Source organism: Ovis canadensis, chromosome 2, assembly GCF_042477335.2.
Source record: "Ovis canadensis isolate MfBH-ARS-UI-01 breed Bighorn chromosome 2, ARS-UI_OviCan_v2, whole genome shotgun sequence".
Taxonomy (NCBI): domain Eukaryota; kingdom Metazoa; phylum Chordata; class Mammalia; order Artiodactyla; family Bovidae; genus Ovis; species Ovis canadensis.
In genome coordinates this window covers 168,838,761-168,847,734 of record NC_091246.1, presented here as the reverse complement: position 1 = coordinate 168,847,734, position 8,974 = coordinate 168,838,761, and positions in this window count along the sequence as shown.

Genomic DNA, 8,974 nt, shown 5'->3' with positions numbered 1-8,974 from the left:
ATTACAATTCCAAATCTTGAGGAACAAATATTGATGGCTTCCACGATACGTTTGATAAAATTAGAAAATTATCACAAAATGTTGGCATATATATATATATAAGGTTTTTGAAAGAGAAATGTGTATCTTTTGTTATAAACCATGACTTTTAGCAACAATTTATCACATTATCACTACTAAAAGTACAAATGAATTTATAGCTTAATTATAATACAACATAATGTGATCATATCATTTATAATCCATTTATGATTATAATAAAATATCAGACATATGCAAATACCAGAAACAAGTCAAATCAGTAACTTTTTAATTGCCTTCAACCATGCTTCTGATAAAGGAATAATTAAATTAATACCTGTATACCAAATGAGTTTGCAATAAAGAGTTAATGGCCCTTTTCACTACAATGTAAAAATGTAAATCCAAATAGTATTCAATGGCACAGAGAGCTCATCAAGCTGCACTCTTCATAGCCCTTTAGGAATAAGAGCTATAATGTTATAAATTCTGGAGAAAAAGGATATCCCAGGATGAGAGAACTGATGAGTAACAGGCCAATATACTGATGCATCAGTAAAAAAACCTTCCTGTAAAAGAATGAAACATACTTTTTCATAAATTTCATAATCTTGGCTAAACACTTAACATAAAATTGTCTTTAGCTTCCAAAACAGAGGGGAAATACACACACACACACACACACACACATACATACATGCACTCATTTAGTTCATCTTTATGATCTTCATATCCTAGCCCTGTAACATTCCTCAGCCTTTGAACTTCAAATTTCACATCCATTCATTGGTTATGGGCATGTCATCACATCTGTTTATTGGCTATAGGCATGTCTCAGTTTTAAAATGAAAAGAAAATATTACAGGAGAATTTCTATTTTTCAACCTCCTCTTAAATTTTATTATCTTATTTGCAAGAGATTTAAGATGCCATAATTCTCTTAGGAAGGCAAATATATCATTAATTTTAAATGTGCATGTTATTAATAAATTATTTCAAGATAATGAGCTGTTATTAACCTGAGCATTTAACTCTCTATTCTTGACTTTCAAGATGCTATATTTGAAAATGGACAATTTTCTCCTTCTGAAGCCTATACTTAAAAAATGACACAACATGTACAAAATGAATAAATGCAGAGAACCAAAGAGGACATGTGGATATCATCATAGATATTTCAGAGGAAAGACCAAAAATAGAGGGACGTGGGTAAGTCAAGAAATAGAGTGGAATTTACTATGAGAAGTTTCCTATCTCTGAGAGATGAGTCAGCTTTCCCATGAGAGCACTGAAGTGTCTTTGGGCTCAGAGGTGATTGGATGGAGGGAGAAAGAAGTAACTCTGGGAGAAAGCAATAATTTAAGGGTCAGTATTTGAAATGGTTGTGCCAAGTTGCACTGAGTCTCCTTACACAGAGCCTAGACAGTCCAGAATTTGTCTTTTGGGGAAACAACAGCAGCATGCTTTTTACTAAAGCAGTTAAATGAGATATCTGGTGGGAGATACAATAAGAAACTAATGGGCATATTGAAACCTTGAATAAAGCTCTAATTGTTTTGATGTGTGACATGTAGCTCACACCTTGCTTGGTAAATCTATGTAGATACCAGGTATTGCTAGTGGTAAAGAACCTGCCTGTCAAAGCAAGGATGCAAGAGATGTGGGTTCGGATGGCAACTGGCTCCACTATTCTTGCCTGCAGAATCCCATGGACAGAGGAGCCTGACAGGCCACAGTCCATTTGGCTGCATAGAGTCAAACACAATTGAAGTGACTTAGCACACATGCACCTTACTCAAATGCACAAGTACTACAGTCTATTCAAGGGAGGGGCATAAATAGAACTATTTGTACATTTATAAATTTGCCAAAGAAAACCATATGTGCTAACCATTCTTTGTTCTTAAGTGTGAAAAATAAGATCCTCAGATCTGAAAAAATTAAGAGCCTCAATGAGAAATACCAAGATAAACATAAAAACTGACTGTAGAGGAAAGAAGATAACAAGTAAGAAAAATAACTGAGAATAAACGTGCTTAGCTGATTAGATTTAAATTTGACACAAAAGAAAGAAGAAGAAAAGGAGGAGGAGGGGGTCTGTCCTAGTATGTAGAATAGAAAGATTAACAAAAACTGTGATGAAAAAATACAGAGTTCTAGAAAAAGAAAATTGAGAGAAAAGCAGGGGAGGAATTATTCAATATCAGAAGGATAAAGGGAGAGAGAATATGAACTAAAGTTAGAAGTCTAGAATTAATGATTCAACAAGTGCCAATATCCAATGAAATATATTTTCTTCTACTATCTTTGTGAAAAATGTAACAATGCCAAGGATAAAGTTACTGTAGGTTTTCAAAGAAATGAAACAACTTATTTAAATAAATCAAACTGAGACTGAAATAGAAAATCTCAAGTGAGCTAACTTACCACTTAAAAGAATTAGAAAAGGAGAGGGCAAAAACACCTAAACTCAGCAGAAGGAAGGAAATAATAAAGATCAGAGAGTAAATCAGAGATTTTAAAAATGGGTAAAAAATCAATAAAAACAAGAACTGGTTCTTTGAAAGGTAAACAAGATTGATTGACAAATCTCTGAATAGACTCGCCAAGAAGAAAAGAAAGAAAAGCCAAATAAACAAAATAAGAAATGAAAAGGAGAAATAACAACCAAATACTGCAGAAACACAAAAAAATAAATAAGGGAATATTATATTCTTGCCTTGAGAACCCCATGAACAGTTTGAAAAGGCAAAATGATAGGATACCAAAAGAGGGACTCCCCAGGGCAGTAGGTGCCCAATATGCTACTGAGATCAGTGGAGAAATAACTCCAGAAAGAATGAAGGGATGTAGCCAAAGCAAAAACAGTACCCAGCTGTGGATGTGACTGGTGATAGAAGCAAGGTCCGATGCTGTAAAGAGCAATATTGCATAGGAACCTGGAATGTCAGGTCCATAAATCAAGGCAAATTGGAAGCGGTCAAACAAAAGATGGCAAGAGTGAACGTCGACATTCTAGGAATCAGTGAACTAAAATGGACAGGAATGGGTGAATTTAACTCAGAGGACGATTATATCTACTACTGCAGGCAGGAATCCCTCAGAAGAAATGGAATAGCCATCATGGTCAACAAAAGAGTCCGAAATGCAGTACTTGGATGCAATCTCAAAATGACAGAATGATCTCTGTTCGTCTCCAAGGCAAACCATTCAACATCACAGTAATCCAAGTCTATGCCCAAAGAAGTAATGCTGAAGAAGCTGACGTTGAATGGTTCTATGAAGACCTACAAGACCTTTTAGAACTAACACCCCAAAAAGATGTCCTTTTCATTATAGGGGACTGGAATGCAAAAGTAGGAAGTCAAGAAACACCTGGAGTAACAGGCAAATTTGGCCTTGGAATGCAGAATGAAGCAGGGCAAAGACTAATAGAGTTTTGCCAAGAAAATGCACTAGTCATAGCAAACACCCTCTTCCAACAACACAAGAGAAGACTCTACACATGGACATCACCAGATGGTCAACACCGAAATCAGATTGATTATATTCTTTGCAGCCAAAGATAGAGAAGCTCTATACAGTCAGCAAAAACAAGACCAGGAGCAGACTGTGGCTCAGATCATGAGCTCCTTATTACCAAATTCAGACTTAAATTGAAGAAAGTAGGGAAAACTGCTAGACCATTCAGGTATGACCTAAATAAAATCCCTTATGATTATACAGTGGAAGTGAGAAATAGATTTAAGGGCCTAGACCTGATAGATAGAGTGCCTGATGAACTGTGGACTGAGGTTTGAAATATTGTACAGGAGACAGGGATCAAGACCATCCCCATGGAAAAGAAATGCAAAAATGCAAAATAGCTGTCTGGGGAGGCCTTACAAATAGCTGTGAAAAGAAGTGAAGCAAAAAGCAAAGGAGAAAAGAAAAGATATAAGCATCTGAATGCAGAGTTCCAAAGAACAGCAAGAAGAGATAAGAAAGCCTTCCTCAGCAATCAACGCAAAGAAATAGAGGAAAACGACAGAATGGGAAAGACTAGAGATCTCTTCAAGAAAATTAGAGATACCAAGGGAACATTTCATGCAAAGATGGGCTCAATAAAGGACAGAAATGGTATGGACCTAACAGAAGCTGAAGATATTAAGAAGAGGTGGCAAGAATACACAGAACTGTATAAAAAAAGACCTTCACGACCCGGATAATCACGATGCTGTGATCATTCATCTAGAGCCAGACATCCTGGAATGTGAAGTCAAGTGGGCCTTAGAAAGCACCACTACAAACAAAGCTAGTGGAGGTGATGGAATTCCAGTAGAGTTCTTTCAAATCCTGAAAGATGATACTGTGAAAGTGCTGCACTCAATATGCCAGCAAATTTGGAAATCTCAGCAGTGGCCACAGGACTGGAAAAGGTCAGTTTTCATTCCAATCCCAAAGAAAGGCAATGCCAAAGAATGCTCAAACTACCACACAATTGCACTCATCTCACATGCTAGTAAAGTAATGCTCAAAATTCTCCAAGCCAGGCTTCAACAATACGTGAACCGTGAACTTCCAGATATTCAAGCTGGTTTTAGAAAAGGCAGAGGAACCAGAGATCAAATTGCCAACATCCGCTGGATCATGGAAAAAGGAAGAGAATTCCAGAAAAACATCTATTTCTGCTTTATTGACTATGCCAAAGCCTTTGACTGTTTGGATCACAATAAACTGTGGAAAATTCTGAGAGAGATGGGAATACCAGACCACCTGACCTGCCTCTTGAGAAATCTGTATGCAGGTCTGGAAGCAACAGTTAGAACTGGACATGGAAAAACAGACTGGTTCCATATAGGAAAAGGAGTGCATCAAGGCTGTATATTGTCATCCAGCTTATTTAACTTATATGCAGAATACATCATGAGAAACGCTAGACTTGAAGAAACTAAACGGAAAAGCACAAGCTGGAATCAAGATTGCCGGGAGAAATATCAATAACCTCAGATATGCAGATGACACCACCCTTATGGCAGAAAGTGAAGAGGAACTAAAAAGCCTCTTGATGAAAGTGAAAGAGGAGAGTGAAAAAGTTGGCTTAAAGCTCAACTTTCAGAAAACAAAAATGGCATCCGGTCCCATCACTTCATGGGAAATAGATGGGGAAACAGTGTCAGACTTTATGTTTCTGGGCTCCAAAATCACTACAGATGGTGACTGCAGCCATGAAATTAAAAGACGCTTACTCCTTGGAAGGAAAGTTATGACCAACCTAGAAAGCATATTCAAAAGCAGAGACATTACTTTGCCGACTAAGGTCTGTCTAGTTAAAGCTATGGTTTTTCCAGTAGTCATGTATGGATGTGAGAGTTGGACTGTGAAGAAAGCTGAGCATCAAGCAATTGATGCTTTTGAACTGTGGTGTTGGAGAAGACTCTTGAGAGTCCCTTGGACTGCAAGGAGATCCAACCAGTCCATTCTGAAGGAGATCTACCCTCGGATTTCTTTGGAAGGAATGATGCTAAAGCTGAAACTCCAGTACTTTGGCCACCTCATGCAAAGAGTTGACTCACTGGAAAAGACTCTGATGCTGGGAGGGATTGGGGGCAGGGGGAGAAGGGGACAACAGAGGATGAGTTGGCTTGATGGCATCACTGACTCGATGGACGTGAGTCTGAGTGAAATCCGGGAGTTGGTGATGGACAGGGAGGCCTGGCGTGCTGTGATTCACTGGGTTGCAAAAAGTCAGACAGGACTGAGTGACTGAACTGACTGATGAACAATTATATGGCCACAAATTCAACAATGTAGAAGAATGGACAAGCTTCTAGAAACATCATATGTGTTTTAGTTGCTCAGTCATGTTCAACTCTTTGCAACCCCATGTACTATAACCCATCTGACTCCTCTGTCCATGGAATTCTCCAGGCAAGAATACTGCAGTGGGTTGCTGTTCCCTTCTCCAGGGGATCTTCCTGACCCAGGGATCAAACCCAGGTCTCCTGCATTGCAGGCAGATTCTTTACCATCTGAGCCACCAGGGAAGCCCCAGAAACATACAGTCCAACAAAATCAAATCAAGTAGAAATAGATAATTTAAATAGACTTATCACTAAAAGTGAAATAGAATCTATAATTTAAAAACTCCCTACAAACAAAACCCCAGGACGAGGCTTTATAGGTGAATTCTACCAAATTTACAAAGAACTTATACTGATCCTTCTTAATTCCTCTAATGGATTAAAAAGGAGGGAACACTCTCAAAGACATTCTCTGAAGCCAGCATCACCCTGATATCAAAACCATACAAAGGAACTATCAAAAAAGAACATTATAAGTCAATAGCTGTGATAAATATAGATGCAGAAATTCTCAACAAATATTAGCAAACAATTTTGACAAGACATTAAAAGAATCATACACCATGATTTAACAGGATTTATCTCAGGGATGCAGTGATTTTTCAATATCTGTAAGATGAAAGCACAATCTATGGAATAAGAGAAAATATTTGAAAATTTTATGACTGATAAGGGTTATATGAATAGCTCATACAACTCAATGAATAAAAACTAACCTAATTGAAATATGGGCAGAAGACCTAAATAAACATTTCTCCAAAGAAATCAAATGGCCAAGAGGCATGTGAAGAAATGCTCATTATCACTAATTATTAGAGTAGGCAAATCAAAGCTACAAATGAGCTACCATCTTGCACTAGCCATCATTAACAACTCTACAAATAACAAATGCTGTAGAGACAGTGAACAAAAGGGAACTCTCTTACACTATTGGTGGGAATGTAAGTTGGTACAGACCCTGTGGAAAACTATATGGAGGGTCCTAAGAAAACTAAAAATAGAATTAACTTATGATCTAGAAAACCTACTCCTGGGCATACATCCAGAAAAAAAACTCTAATTCAAAAAGATACATGTAACCTGTGTTCATGGCAGCTCTATTTATAATAGACAAGATGTAAGCATCTTTTAATTTCATGGCTGCAATCACCATCTCAATGATTTTGGAGCCCCCCAAAATAAAGTCTGACATTGTTTCCCCATCTATTTGCTATGAGTTGATGGGACCGGATGCCATGATCTTCGTTTTCTGAATGTTGAGCTTTAAGCCAACTTTTTCACTCTCCTTTTGCACTTTCATCAAGAGGCTTTTTAGTTCCTCATCACTTTCTGCCATAAGGGTGGTGTCATCTGCATATCTGAGGTTATTGATATTTCTCCCGGCAATCTTGATTCCAGCTTGTGTTTCTTCCAGTCTAGCGTTTCTCATGATGTACTCTGCATATAAGTTACATAAGCAGGGTGACAATATACAGCCTTGATGCACTCCTTTTCCTACTTGGAACCAGTCTGTTGTTCCATGTCCAGTTCCAACTGTTGCTTCCTGACTTGCATACAGATTTCTCCAGAGGCAGATCAGGTGGTCTGGTATTCCCATCTCTTTCAGAATTTTCCAGTTTATTGTGATCCACACAGTCAAAGGCTGTTCAAATGCTTGGAAGCATCATTGAAGTGGTTAAAATTTTTCACCAATATCTACTTGCATATTTGTAACATTTTTTTAGCAAAACTAAGGAAATTATTACATTATTTGAAATGATTTCACTGTGCAAATTTTGCTTGTCAATTGACAGAGAACATTCTGATGATTCTCAAGATTTATGATCATTTCCAGGATATTTAATCTGTGAATTAAAGAGGATTTTTGAGATATTTGTGCCAACTTGGCCTAACTGGTTAAAAATGCACTGCTTTAAAAACTGCTAACTATGAATTTGAGTAAATATAGACATTTTCCACATTAAGCACACTGCCCATGTGTGGTCCTTGGATCAGGAACATAGTGTCAAGTTAATGGAGCAAATTTTCATAAAGCAAAATATAGAAACTTTATATATATATATATATATACATACATACATACATGTATATTTTAACAGTTAACAAAAATTAGCTATTGACCCATGAAGGGAGTGGCAACCCACTCCATTACTCTTGCCTGGAAAATCCCATGGACAGAGGAGCCCCTTAGGCTGCAGTCCCTGGGGTCACTGCGAGTCGGACACAACTGAGCGGCTTTGTTTTCACTTTTCCCTTTCATGCACTGGAGAAGGAAATGGTAACCCACTCCAGTGTTCTTGCCTGGAGAATCCCAGGGACGGGGGAGCCTGGTGGGCTGCCGTCTATGGGGTCACACAGAGTCAGACACGACTGAAGCAACTCAGCAGCAGCAGTGGCATGTTCTTGATGTACTATTAACTGCCTTAAGCCAGTAATCAGTCTCAACTGGATCCATATAAGTGATTTTGAGAACTGACCTAACTATGATATTTGGTCAGATACATTGGTCTAATACATGATACAGTGAGTGTTCCTGATTCCTTTCAGTCTCTCCTTATTTCACCAGTGGTTATAAGAAATGAGATTCATGTGTTAAAACCATTATATATATATATATATATATATATATATATATATATGTATGTATGTATGATTTTCCAGGAGAGTACTGGAGTGGGTTGCTAATGCATTCTCCGATATATATATATATCTATATATATCTATATCTATATCTATATATATATATATATTTGTAAACATGAACAAGGTCCTGTTAATCTATTGCAATGACTAGAATCCACACATGAGCCTTGAGCACTTATAAAGTAGAGGCTAGTTGCCTAAAAACTAGTGTTCTCCAGGGAAGAGCTGCTCATTGTACTTTTGTACCATTTAAAGTATGAGTTAGAAAAATTTTAATTTAATGGTATATTTGAAAAACTAAAGACATTTAAAAAGATGAATTTAGCCCTTATAGTATTTAATTTTTTGGATGATTCTATCACTGCAAAGATATAGAGGAAAACAACAGAATGGGAAAGAGTAGAGACCTCTTTAAGAAAATTAGATATACCAAGGAAATATTTCATGCAAAGATGGGCTCAATAAAG